This window comes from Elephantulus edwardii, unplaced genomic scaffold (genome assembly GCF_000299155.1).
Source record: "Elephantulus edwardii isolate Elephantulus edwardi_28Jun2011 unplaced genomic scaffold, EleEdw1.0 scaffold00189, whole genome shotgun sequence".
In the NCBI taxonomy this organism is placed as follows: domain Eukaryota; kingdom Metazoa; phylum Chordata; class Mammalia; order Macroscelidea; family Macroscelididae; genus Elephantulus; species Elephantulus edwardii.
This window is the reverse complement of record NW_006399939.1, coordinates 5,098,231-5,111,625: the sequence shown is the minus strand read 5'-3', so window position 1 is coordinate 5,111,625 and position 13,395 is coordinate 5,098,231. Positions and strand designations below refer to the sequence as shown.

General features: G+C 42.7%; 1 pseudogene; it reads right to left on the bottom strand.

Annotated features, from left to right (window-relative positions):
- Positions 1-10,507: 10,507 nt before the first annotated feature.
- Positions 10,508-11,252, bottom strand: LOC102857734 (annotated as a pseudogene).
- Between the last annotated feature and the right edge of the window lie 2,143 nt (positions 11,253-13,395).

Below are 13,395 nucleotides of genomic sequence, written 5' to 3'. Positions count from 1 at the left end.
CTCCGGAAGAGCATCTGGTGGATTTGAACCGTGTACCTTTGGGATTGCAGTACAGCTTCTTGCCATAAGCATCAGTCCTTTCCCTTCCTTTTTATAGGAAGGACACTGTCCGGATTTGTTTTACTGAAAATAAATGTCTGCAGCTTTTATGAGGAGTCAACTGTATGCTTTTATGGTATGTCCTGGGTGGTGGTGCACACTGTTAGTATTGGAGCATTCACCTAAAGGTTGGTAGTTTGAGCTCACTCAGAGGCAGGTACCATGGAAGAAATACCCGGCCATCATCTGCTTTTTTGAGGGATCACAACCTTGAAAACCACGTGGCACACACTTCTCTGCACCACAGGGGTCTGCTCGGAGTTGGAAATGACACTACGTGGACTACAGTTTTTTTTTTTTCAGTATGAAAAATGGGGCACATTAAGGGTCCCCAGCATCCTCCACAGCTGCCCTTGTAATTATCACTCTGCCAGCCCGGTGGAGAGGCCTGGGTGGACGGTCCCACAGGATGAAGGCCTTTTAGACGGATCAGAACAGTGAGTCCTCATTTTCCTTAGAGGAATACCAAGCTGGTTCGTCAGCACAGGCTCAGGGCTCCAGGAATGTGGGCCTGCTCAGAACTCACCTCGATTGGAGAAGGCACAGGAGCCCTAGAGCCGCCCTGGTTTGTGCTGTGCGAGAGGGAATGCTTTGTATACCTTCCTTGACATGGGCGTCGCTTTGACTGTTTGCCTCATTGCTTGGTCCATTACAGCAGCCAGCTGGTTGTATGTGTAGCCTGATGGCATTTCAGCTGCGCCACATCTCTTACTTTCCTTTGGGACTTCCTCCCCGCCCCCCACAGGACCCTAGGGACACATAGGTGAACTGGGAGGGAATGAAGACTTTCGGGGCAATCCTTGAGGAATGGGACAGCGTGGTTCCCCAGCGTGTTCTCTCACGTTCTTCGGTGGGACTGAGCCCCGCTGCGCACAGCAGTAAGCAGCTCTCCTGTGCACCCTCGGACTGACTTTGCTTTTTCTCTTCGTTTCCTTCTAATCTTCTCATTGTTTGCCTACAACTGCGTCTGCCAATGCGTACCTGTGCTAAGCTTATCTCCCAGGGAATCTAAGCTGTAACAGGTGGGTGAACACATCTGTCATTAACTCTCTGAGCCGCATCTCCTTTGTTCAACCACCCTGAGGCACAAGTTCAGGTGTGCACGATTCTTGCTGGCCTCCTGTGCCTGTCCAGTAATGTGATTGTCTGCATTTATGTGCATTTAAAGAGATAGTGCACCAGGAACCCACAAATCTAAGATTTCTCAATTGACAAAAAAGTTGCTATGAGTAATAGTGACCCTAGGAACAATGTATCTTTCTTGTTGACTTGATGGTACCTAACAACAACATATTAACACATTGGCTTGTTGGTGGTAGTGTTGTGTACTGTTGAGTCAGAACCAACCCATAGCTGACCTTCTGGCAGGTTTTTAGAGGCAGTTAATTGCATGGGAGAAGACTGATTGTCCATCCTTCTCCTGCAGAGCGGCTGGTGTATACAAACTGCATGCCTTCGGGATTGCAGTGAAGCTCCTTGCCACTAGGCCACCATAGAGAGAGAGGTATATTAATGTATTACTGAATAATTACTTACATATTATATATTTGTCAATACCAGTTATCAGTATTAATTGTGTAATACCAAAATAATTCTATTATTGTTGTTGTTATGTACCATCAAGTCGCCTACGACTCATAGTGACCCAACAGCCCTAAACCCTGCTCTATCCTGTGCCAAACTCACTGTCTCCGACACACCCACCGCCATTACCCCAGTCACTGAATCAATCCACCTCCTAGAGGGTCTTCCCATCCTGCGCTGTCCCTCCTCCCTACCAAGCATGATGTCTCTCTCCAAGGACTGGTCCCTCCTTGAAACATGTCCAAAGTATGTCAGACGAAGCCTCAGAATCCTTGCTTCCAAGGAGCAGCCTGGTTTAACCCTCCAGGATGAATCTGTTTGTTTTCTTAGCAGTCCATAGTATATTCAACACACTTCTCCAGCACCATAGCTCAAAGGCATCAGTTCTCCTTCTATCATCCCTAGTCATTATCCAGGTCTCTGACTCATAGCAAGTGATTATACCAATGTCAAGGTATTAATATAAAATTAAAATATTAATATGCCAGCTTAGGAACTACCATTGATTGGAATGAGGAAAAGATAATCAGTTGCTGGAAACACATTTTTCCTTGTAGCTCTTAAATCAACAATAGAGAGAACTTGTAAGGATTGATAGCCTACTGGTGCACAATCCAGCTCTGGTGTCCTGGTGGATAAGGAGATGTACTGTGTCAACCCAAAAGCAGGTGTTTGAATCCACCAGCTGCTCCGGGGAGAAAGATTGGCACTCTCCTCCAGTGAGATTCACAGCCTCTGGAGACCTCTGGAGGGTCAGCTGTGATTTGGTTCCAACTTGACAATGAGTGGGTTTTTTTTTATTTTTTGAAGAATGAATTAATAGGGATTCTTTTTGGCTGCAAATCCTAAAAGCCAGTAGAAAAAGTCATGCTAAAAAAGAAAATATTTACCGTAGCAAAGAGAGGGAGCAAGTCAAGTATACATCATTGGACAAATGATTAGGGAAATTTAGGATACAGTCACAAAATGTAGTACTATACAACACTGAAGAATGATAAAGAATTCTAAAGCCACTGTATAATGTGGAGGATCACAAAAGGGTCAGTCACAAAAGATCAGTCACAAAAGGGTAAATATTATATTGTTGTTGTTGTTATGTGCCGTCGAGTCGTTTGCGACTCATAGCGACCCTATGCACAACAGCCCTAAAAAAAGCTAAAGAAAGGTTAAGGGAAAATATAAGAGAAAGTGGAAGATTCCTTAGATGAATATAGCTGGAAAGGGCAAAGTGAGATGTTTCAGGCATGACTGTATCCAGGGGTTGAAGTGATGCCATCACATTGTGTGAGACACGTGTCCATTGTATGACCACCTGTCTGTCAGTTTGCTGTACGTGGTGGCTTACATGTGTAATGCTGGCAGCTGTACCACCAGCGTTTCAAATACCAGCAGACAGATTTCCATGATAGACATATCATGGTAGCCCAGCTACCAGACTAAGGTAGAACAAAAAGAAAAGGCCTGTGATCTACTTCTCAGAATCAGCCAGTGATACTCATGTGGGTTACAGCAGAACACTGGCAGCTTACTGTGGACATATCATCAAGAGGGGTCAACTGATGGAGGAGGACATCACGTTTGGCAAAGTAGAGAAGGCTAACGAGGGCAGGAGAGACGCTCAATGAGGGATTTGCAGAGTAGTTGCAACAATGAGCCTGAACTTGCCAGTCACCGTAGAGATGATACAGCTCCAGGCAGTGTTGCATTCTGTTTCAATTAGGTCACTTTGAATGGGAGTCAGCTTGCCAGTAGCTATCCGCCTCCATCTCTATTTGTGGACATATTCCATTCATGTGACGGTAAGCTGGCTTCCAGCAGCTCCATGCGATGTGGTCCTTGTAGCAAGAGCCCATAGAGCGTTAGAAGGATAGAAACCTTTCTTAGCATCCACTTTCCTTTTCCCACAGAAGACATTATCACTGATTTACGTTGATAACCTGTCCGTCTAGGTGCTGAGAGGACCACGTTCTATTCATTTGTCCACTTTACCCTTTCTAGTATGTTGACTTCCCCTCCACCTCAGCATCTTGAATGGCTGCAGAAGCTCCAGACATCACCTCCTCACCAGCCACTTTTGCAGGTGGAACAAAGAATGTCTTTTTCAGATGCCGCTTTTTCCTTTTATTTTACTTATGTGCTCACTCTTTCAGTCAACAAATATTTTTGAGGCTCTGCTGTGGTTCAGGGACTATTCCACGTGCTGGGGCGACAATAGTGACACAATGGACAAAGTCCATCTTTTTCCTGGGGGGCTCCACACAGAATTTGGCCTAGGACCTCACTTTATCTTCGTGGCTGGAGCTTGCTGGGTCATGCTGTTTGGATGATTCAGATCCCAAATCCTGCAGACTCTGGATGTCAGAGATTCTCAGCAGGGACTTCTCTTCCCCTGGTCTTTGCTTTTGATGGTTGTTTCTAAATATTCGGCCTCTTTCCCCAGTCTTCCCCTTTGGGTGTAATCCTTCAAGATCTTGGCTTACTCTGTTTCCATTCCTCACTTGTGGCCAAGAGATTGGTCCTCGAGCACTCACTTGGCTCCATTTTTGGCTTCTGGACATTTTTCTTCCGAGCCCAGCTATCCATCTGGGAGAGTGTTTGTTATATTTGATCTGTAATCAGTAAGCATTTTTTGAGGTTCTCATGCTGCCTGCCAGCGTTCTTTAAGCTGAGCCAACATGAAATACTACAGAGAAAATTCTTTCCTGACGTCTTTTTCCTTGTAGAATATACCTTTCTCCACTCTCACAGATCTCTCTCATCACCTTCCTGGGGGATTCACGTGTTCCAGAAGTGAGATGTAACCCAGGACTTGGACTGCCAAGTATTCCAAGGGCTACAATGTGATGGTCTCATTCCCCTTGCCAGTGATTGTTTGATAATGGACAGGTGGTGACTTTTAGGGGTGCTAGTTGGAAGTTGTTGTTTTTATTGCTGTTGAGTCACCTGAGACTCATAGTGACCCCTGTGTACAGCAGCTCTGAAGCCTGCCCTGTCCTGAGCCAGCCTCACTGACTCCGACTCACCTACCTCCATTGCTCTAGTCACTGACTCAATCCATCTCATCCTGAGTCTTCCTCTCCTGTGCTGTCCCTCCACCCATCTGAGCAGTATTCTTTCTCCAAGGACTGGTCCCTTCTGGCCACGTGCCCGAAGTATGTGAGAGAGACCTTCAAGATCCTAGCTTCCCAATAAGAGAGATGCCAATCAAAACCACCATGAGGTACCATCTCACTCCAGGAACAGTGGCAAAGTTGAACAGGGCAGCAAGTAATAGATGTTGGAGAAGATGTGCAAGAAAAAAACTCTTATACATTGTTGGTGGGATTGTAAAATGGTACAACTATTCTGGAAGGCAGTTTGGCGCTTCCTCAAAAAGCTGAACATAGAAATTCCATATGACCCAGCTATTCCACTACTTGGACTATACCTTGAGAAAATAAGAACAGAGGCACAAATGGAAATTTGTACACCAGTGCTCATAGCAGCATTATTCACCATCATAAGAACATGGAAACAGTCCAACCACAAACAAATGGATTGAGAAATTCTGGTACAATCACACAAGGGAACACTATGCAGCATGCAGGAACAATGATTTTGTAAATTACTACTTAACTTGGGAGCGACTAGAAAACATTATACTGAGTGAACTAACTCAATCCCACAAGGATAAATATTGTACAAAACCATTATTGTAGAATGAGTATAAGGATCTAAGAGGGGTGGGAGAGCCTGGAAGCAGAGGGATGAGGATGTGCGGTACAGGGTGGGGGCAGAGAATAATCATGGGGTTGTACAGTTTGTTGGGTGGGGGGATGAAAGAAATTGAAAGAATTTGTTCTTGGAAACAATGTTTTCAAATTTTGTAAATAAACTAGTAGAAAATATTAAAAAAAAAATCCTAGCCTCCAAAGAAAAGCTTGTTTTCACCTTCTCCAAAACAGACCTCTTTGTTTTCTTGGCAATTCATGGTACCGTTTAGTACTCTTCTCCAGCGCCACAACTCAAAGGCATTGATTCTTCTTCTGTCATCCATAGTTGTTGTCTAGCTCTCTGATGCATGGTCAGACATACTTGAGGGCAGTGGTGATGGTGATGAAGAAGAGACGTAGGATGCAGATAACCGTTCCTTGTGGAATGCCCGGAACTACAGCTGTCATGTAGTGCCCTGAGGAAAGCTAAGATGACGTAAAAGAAAGATGAGAAGCAATTAGCTTCTTAATGATGCTGGTTTGCATCCAGAGTAACCAATCATCTTACTTTGGAGCTTAATGGTAAACCTCTTTATGATTTACTGCTAATTACCTTATTTGAGAATTTCATGGTGAATCTATTTATGACTTATCACCTAAACCCATTTTTCTTTTACTAGACAACCAAAATCCAAGCTCACTGCTGTCAAGTTGGCCTCAGCCTATGTCCACCCGCCCTCAGGCTACTGAGGCTGTCCATCTTTATGGAAGGAGACCGCCTCATCTGCCCCCTGTGGAGTGACTGGTGGATTCAAACCACTGACCTCCTGATTAGCAATGCCACACTTTACCCACTAAGCCGCCATGGCTCTAAATGGCCAAAAGATTCTAATCTGTGCCAACATGTTATTTCTTTCTTGGTTTTAGAGGACATTTAGTCATGGACGGGGAGACAGGGTTAACATTTCTTGAGCATCTAATGTGGGAGGCATTGTCCTGTGTGCTTTACTTACACAATCCCGTTTATGTCTCATTATTCACTTAAGTTCTAACGACACATTGGAAATGGCCAGATTAGACATTTGAACACAGGTTTGTCTGACTTGAAATCTCTGTCTGTGCTTAACAACCCACAAAATGCATTCTCAGGCGGGCCTGATGTACGTGAGAGAAATCTCTAGATTCATGGGGGCAAGGTCAATGGGGAAGTCAGAGGAGGCTCTGGAACTTGTTCTTGAATGTAGAGAAGCTAAAAAGAAAAGAATGAAAGATGAAATAAAAGAACTCGGCAGAAGATTTTAAAAGGCAATTTGAGAGGACAAAGCAGTGTTGTTGTTTTTTTTAAAGTTTCTTTCACATTGGATTTAAAGCAAAGTATTATAGTGAAAATGTCCAAGACCTAGAATTACAAAACCAAAAGGGAAGAACATACTCAGTGTACTTCATGCTGAAAGAAATGAAGGGAAAAAGTAAAACTTTAAGTTGAAATACTGAAGAATTCTACAGGGAAAAAAATTTAATGACGTTAAGAAGAGTAAAAAGAATATAGAAGGAATATATAGAGTCACTGTACCAAAAAATAATTTGGTCAACACAAACCGTTTCAGGAGGTTGTATATGATCAAGAACCAGCAGTACTAAAGGAAGAAGTTCAGCCATACTGAAAGCATTGACAGAAAAAATAAGGTTCTGGAAATTGAGAGAATAGCAAGTGAGGTGTTTCAGCAAACCCTGGGCACGCTCACCTTTTGGAAGACAGCTACCTGCTAATTGACCAGAAGAGATACATTTTGTGCTCATTGTTTTGTTTTCTTTTAAATGTTCCAAAAGAATGCAGAAATGATTGAGCATTAATATCACATGCAAGTAAAATCTTGCTGAAGATTATTAAAAAACAGCTGGAACAATCGCTTAGCAGAGAGCTGCCAGAAAATCAAGTTGGATTCATAAGAACTTGTGGGATGAGAAATATCATTGCTGATGTTATATGGATCTTGAAAATCCAGCAGAAGATAGCAAAGATTTTTCCTTGTGCTTTATTGACTGCAATGGAATTTGTGTGAATCAGAATATGTTATGGATAACATTTCAAACACTGGGAATTTCATAACACTTAATGGTGCTTATGCAGAAACTATATTATGTGAAACAAGAAGCCATCAGTTGAAGGGATACTGCATCATTTAAAAAAAGTCTGAGAAACTGGACTATCTGAGGAAGAATGTGACATCAGGATTGGAGGAAGACTCATCAACAATCTACCTTTTGCAGATAACACAACTTTGCTTGCTGAAAAGGAAGAGAATGTGAAGCATTTACTAAAGATCCAAGATTATGGACTGCACTTCAACAATAAGGAAAAGAAGAATTCTCACAACTGGACCAATAAGATTTAAAACCTCAGAAACCCCTCGGAGGATCACCAACAGTCAGAAGCAACTGGATGGCCATGGGCTTTTGTTTGCTTCCTTTGTTGTATTTCTAGTAAGGTCCACCTAGCAACTGGGGATCCTTCTTCTTTCAACAGATTCTCATTGTATATATATATTATGTGTCAAACACTATGAAAACCAGGAGTTATGAAAAGTGAATAGGCAGGGTTGCTCAAAATATTGAAGTTGTCAATAATTTCATTTTATTTGCATTCACAATCAACACTCATGGAAGCAAACAGTTTAGAAATCAAAAGCTGTATCGCACTGGCTAAGTCTGCAGCCAAGGATCTTTTTAAAGTGTTAAAAGGCAAGGCTGCCAGTTTAAAGAACAAAGTATGTCTGAGCCAAACCATGATATTTTAAATAGTTTCAGATGCATGTCAAAATTCGACAATGTACAAGGAAAACCAAAGACGAACTGATATCTTTGAATTGTACTGTTGGCAGAGTGTTGAATATACCATGGTCTGCCAAAAGAACAAACAACTCTATCCTGGGAGAAGTGTACTAGGGTACTCTGTAGAGGCAAGGATAGTGTTCCACACTTTGAACATGTTATCTATCAGAAGGGGCTGGTTTTTGGAAAAGGATGTCATGCTTGGAAACATGGCGAGTTCAGCAAAGGAAAGGAAGACCCACCATGAGATGAGTTGACACAGCAATTGTAATAGTGAGTTTAAGCACAGTAGAGATTGTAGGACTAGGCAGAGTTCTGATCTGCTTTCCATAGTGACTCCATGAGTGAGATTCAACTCAATGGCACCTAGCAATAAGAACGCAGTTGTCAATGTCCTTGCTCTGCCTTTGTTTATGCACCTCCTTCCCCATCTGCCTGGAACACACCCTTTGACTCTCGTTTGTGAAAATCCTAACTATTCATCAGGGCCAGCAGAGGTACCAACTCTTTCATGAAACTTTCTTACAACTTTCCAAGTAGATGTGGTCCCTTCCTCTTTTGGATTCTGCAGCATTTTGTTTGTGTTTTCCTGGGCCACTTTTCATCCTCTACTTTGGGTAACTTGAATAATGTATCTGCCTTATTTCTAAGGAGTCTTGGTAAAGTTGTAGGTTAAGTGTAGGTTAAGCTGAAAGGTTAAGAATTTGAACCTACCAACTCCTCCTTGAGATTTAAGATCTAAAATCCCAGAAACCCAATGGAGGAGCACTAATAGAATCAATGGGATGACCATTGGCTTTTGTTGGCTTCATTTGTCTTATCTAGTAAGGGCCTCCCGGGACCTGGGGATCCTTCATTCTTTCAACAGATTCTCATTGAATATGTATTATATGTCAAACACTATGCAAATCTGGATTTATAAAAAATTAATAAAGTAGGCTAAGTTGCTCTAAACCCCTGAAGAGAGTCCTTTAACAGAAGGTCTTCATTTATTGAAATAAATGATTAATTAAAAACTATCTATTGTTGTTGTTATGTGCCATTGAGTCTCCTGCAGACCCTATGTACAACAGCTCGGAACTGAGCGAATCTGACTGTCTCTGACACACTTACCCCCAGTAGCCCAGTCAGCGTCAATCCATCTCATTGAGGGTCTTCCTGTCCTGTGCTGTCCCTCCACCCTCCCAAGCATGGTGTCCCTCTCTAAGGAAAAAGGAATCATGGTTGCATAAAAAGAAGTTCTGGTGGCATAGTGAATAGGGAATAGGGAATTGTATTGTGAACCCAAAGACTGCAGTTTGAATCCACCAGCAGCTCTTATGGAAACTGATGGGCAGTCTCCTGTGTGATTTACATCCTCAGAAAACCTGTTTGAGGGTCAGCTATGAGTTAATTCTGACTTGACGGCACTGAGCCAGAATGTTGAGTTGGTGGTGTAGTACACTACATATTAGACTACTGACCAAGAATACAGTAGTTTGAATCCATTAGCTACTCCATGCAAGGAAGATGAGACAGTGAGCAAGCACCCATTAAGAATGACCGTGTTAGGGAGCTCTGGTGGCCCAGTGGCAAGAAACTGCACTGTAATACCAGAGGTACTCAGTTCAAATCCACCAGATGCTCTGCTGGAGAAGGAGGATCAATCTCCTCCTGTACCAGTCAGATCCGATTTGATCGTACACACAAAAAAATAATAAAGACTTAAAAAAAAAAAGAATGACCGTGTTATTTATTCATTTAAAAATAAAGGGGGGAAATCAGTAAAATATAAAAACAATGTTTTGTAGACCCTGGGAAAAAGAATTTTCGGCACAGTACAAAAATTTAAAGAATTCCTTTCTTTAGTTTCATAATTCTTTACTGTGGAATAGCTCAGAATGTCACTTCTATTTTAGATGACAGAATTGATAACTGGGCAAGGAAATGTAATTTGGATTACACAATTCTTGACTTAATAAAAATGCCTTAAACTGTGAAGAAAAGGGGGAAAAAAGACTTACAGTGTTATAAACCTGATGGAAGTTCACCATGGGAAAGAAATCAACTTGAAGGTAATAGGCTTGGTTTTATATATATTTTAATACAAAGAGGAAAACAGAAGAGAATCATGATTTTCCAGTTTAAATAGTCCCTGGGATAATAAGGGTTTGGCTACAAAGTTACTGGTAATTAACAGTGCTCACTGATCTTCCAGTTTTCAAATAGGTTGTATGCATCTTTTTGGGGTTTTTTTTTTTTTTTTTTGGTTTGTTTTTTTTCAATGCGTGAGCTTATTTATTTGCCACACATAGAAAATTCTATTTCTGACTGGATTCGGATTTGGAGGTAAAAGCTCTCAGAGAGGACAGCCTCTGTCTCTTGGCGATCTGCTCCTGGCGTTTGTCTTTGGCCTCCTTCATTCTCTTGGCCAAAAGCTTAGCGTACTCTGCAGCCTCCTCCTTATTTTTCTTAGTGCGCTGTTTCTTCAGCTCCACGCGCTTGTGCTGCAGGACGCGTGGAGTAACAAGACGCTGAATCTTGGGCGCTTTGGTCCTGGGTTTCTTGTCTTCTTTGTTTAGTGGCTTTTCTCACAACATATTGACGGACATCATCTTCCTTGGAGAGGTTGAAGAGTTTGCGAATTCTGCTGGCTCTCTTGGGCCCCAGGCGACGTGGCACAGTGGTATCAGTCAGTCCTGGGATATCCTTCTCCCCTTTCTTGACAATGACCAAGTTGAGAACACTCAGATTGGCATCCACAATGCAACCCCGGACAGATTTGTGCTTCCTCTCTCCGGTTCTCCGTGGTCTGTAACAAGAGTGCCCCTTACTCAGCAGCAGGCGAACTCGGCCATGGGTCAAGACACCCTGCTTCACGGGGAAACCTTGCTTGTCGTTTCCACCGCTGATCCGGACAACATATCCCTTCCACTCGTCACCGAGGGAGTTCGCAGCAACTTCTGTGGCCATTCGCTTCTCATAAAACGTCCTAAGTTTGCGTTCATCGTCCACCTCAATGAGTTTCTGGAAGCCAGTGGCTGGGAAAGAGATGTTCAGCTTCATGGTGAAGCAGCCGACAGCTCCAGCGGCGCCACGAAAATAGAGCATCTTTTTGTTTTTTAAATGATAAAGGTGAAAGGCACAGGAACCCTTTCTTGGATGTGAAGGAGCGGAATGTGAGTTTTTCATCCTCAGAATGCTGTTAGCCCAGTCTCTCTGTATCTGTAGCAAGCAGGCATTAATTAACAAAATATTCCTGGAATCCTCACTGTTGGTGCTGGGAGTCACCAGGCGAGCCTCCAAGGTTGGAATCATCTCCATGAATATTCGGCTGTAAATACCAAAGTCCACCAGATGGCGCTAAACTATAGCTGGAGCCAGAAGAGATTTTGCTCTGAGTGGACCCAGAGCTCAATTTCATTCGATGAGGTCTTGATAGCATCACTTCTGATTTTGTAGGATTTTTTTTTTTAAGATTTCACTTACTGTTTTACAAAAGAAATTTAATTTCGCATATATGAATCTAGAGTATGTAAACACTCCAGAATGTAACAAAAGGCGAAGGGAGTGGGTGGGGCGGGGGAAAGCAGCTTTCTTTCTTTTCTGCTTCCATTAATGCTGCCTCAAACCTGTTAACTGCTTCTTGGATTACTTCCAGGAGAAAATAGTATGCAGATACCTGAATGTAAGCAACTACTTTCTCAAGGTTTCTGGGTGGCAGAAATCATTTCCTTATGATTACTAATGCAGAAAGGCTGGAACCCATCCAATTGCACTGTTAAGAGCTGGAAGCCACTTGACAGCAAAAGGTTTGGTTTTTAAGTAGATTTTTCTGTCTCTCTGTAGCTCAATGTACATCCAAACATTTGTTGTGTGCAACTAACTTAATGAGTTGGTCTCTGAGGGTGTAAATTCTGTGGAAGAAGATTACCTATTTTTCTCCTATGGAGCAGCTCGAACTCCGTGCCTTTGGTTTGGCAGTGCCACCTTCTTACCTATTCAGCCACCAGAGCTCCATAAGAATAGACATGTTTTAAGGTGGCTAAAACAGGGAGGCACTCACTCCTTAGTAAAACCAATCATATATACTGTCAAAAGAGTGCCATTTGCCCATAAAGCCCAGAAAGCAGAAGAGGTGTGACAAGATTAATGGAAATGAAAACCACAGGGAGGGACTGGGAAGAGTGAGTTACATTGTGAGTATTGTAATTAATGTTATAAAACAAACTGTATTAATGGCTGCATGTAAAACCATTGCTTTGTAAACTTTCAAATAACAAAATGCATATTTTGCCTCGATTTGTTGTTTGTTGAGTACCATGGAGTTGGAACGGACCCATAGCTAACCGTCCAGCAGGTTTTCAGAGGCAGTTCATTGCCCTGGAGGGCGATTAAATAATTGAGGTTAAATAAATGGCATAATACTATGTCTACTGTGTTTGGACCATGATTTTGTACTAACAGATCTCAGAGATATTTCCATCTTCACATATATGCATTATTATATTTATTATATAATTATATATTATACTGATTATATTACAATATTAAAAATATATATGATATGATATCATATTATTATTATTTTGCATGATCTAAGTAACCACTTCCCAACAACCAACATTTTGGCTGTTTCTGGGGTAGTACTATTAAAAACAATGCTGAAATGTACTATCATTGATACATGTTACTGAGAACCCAAGTTCTCAACTGCGAGCTAAATAGGTAGATAGTTGAACACACCAGGCTGATCGGCGGAAGAAAGCGGTTATAGGCTTCCATAAAGGTTATAGCCTAGAAAATTCCATGATGTGGTTGTACTCTGTCACATGGGGTGATCCCAGAGCACCTCCAAAAACATTGTCAAATGACCTCTGTAAATGTTGCACGCTCACCAGCATTAATTACAATCAAGGGTTTACACTTTTGACAGTTGTAAAAAGTGGCATGTCATTGTTTCGGTTGAATTTTTTTTTTAAAGGTGATAAGGTGGACTCTGCAGAACTTGAGCTTCCCGGCTGCGGTGCCCTGACTCCTCCTGTCCAGCAGGGGGCGCGGGCCCGGACGCTCCCGCATGCGCAGTGCGCTCGGTGTCAGCCGACCCCGCGGAGGCCGTCACCCGAGGCGACTGCCCCGCTCGCCGCGGCAGAACCCGCGCTGACCCCGGTGGCCGCCGACGGCGCGATCGGACTGGGCGGCCGTGGCC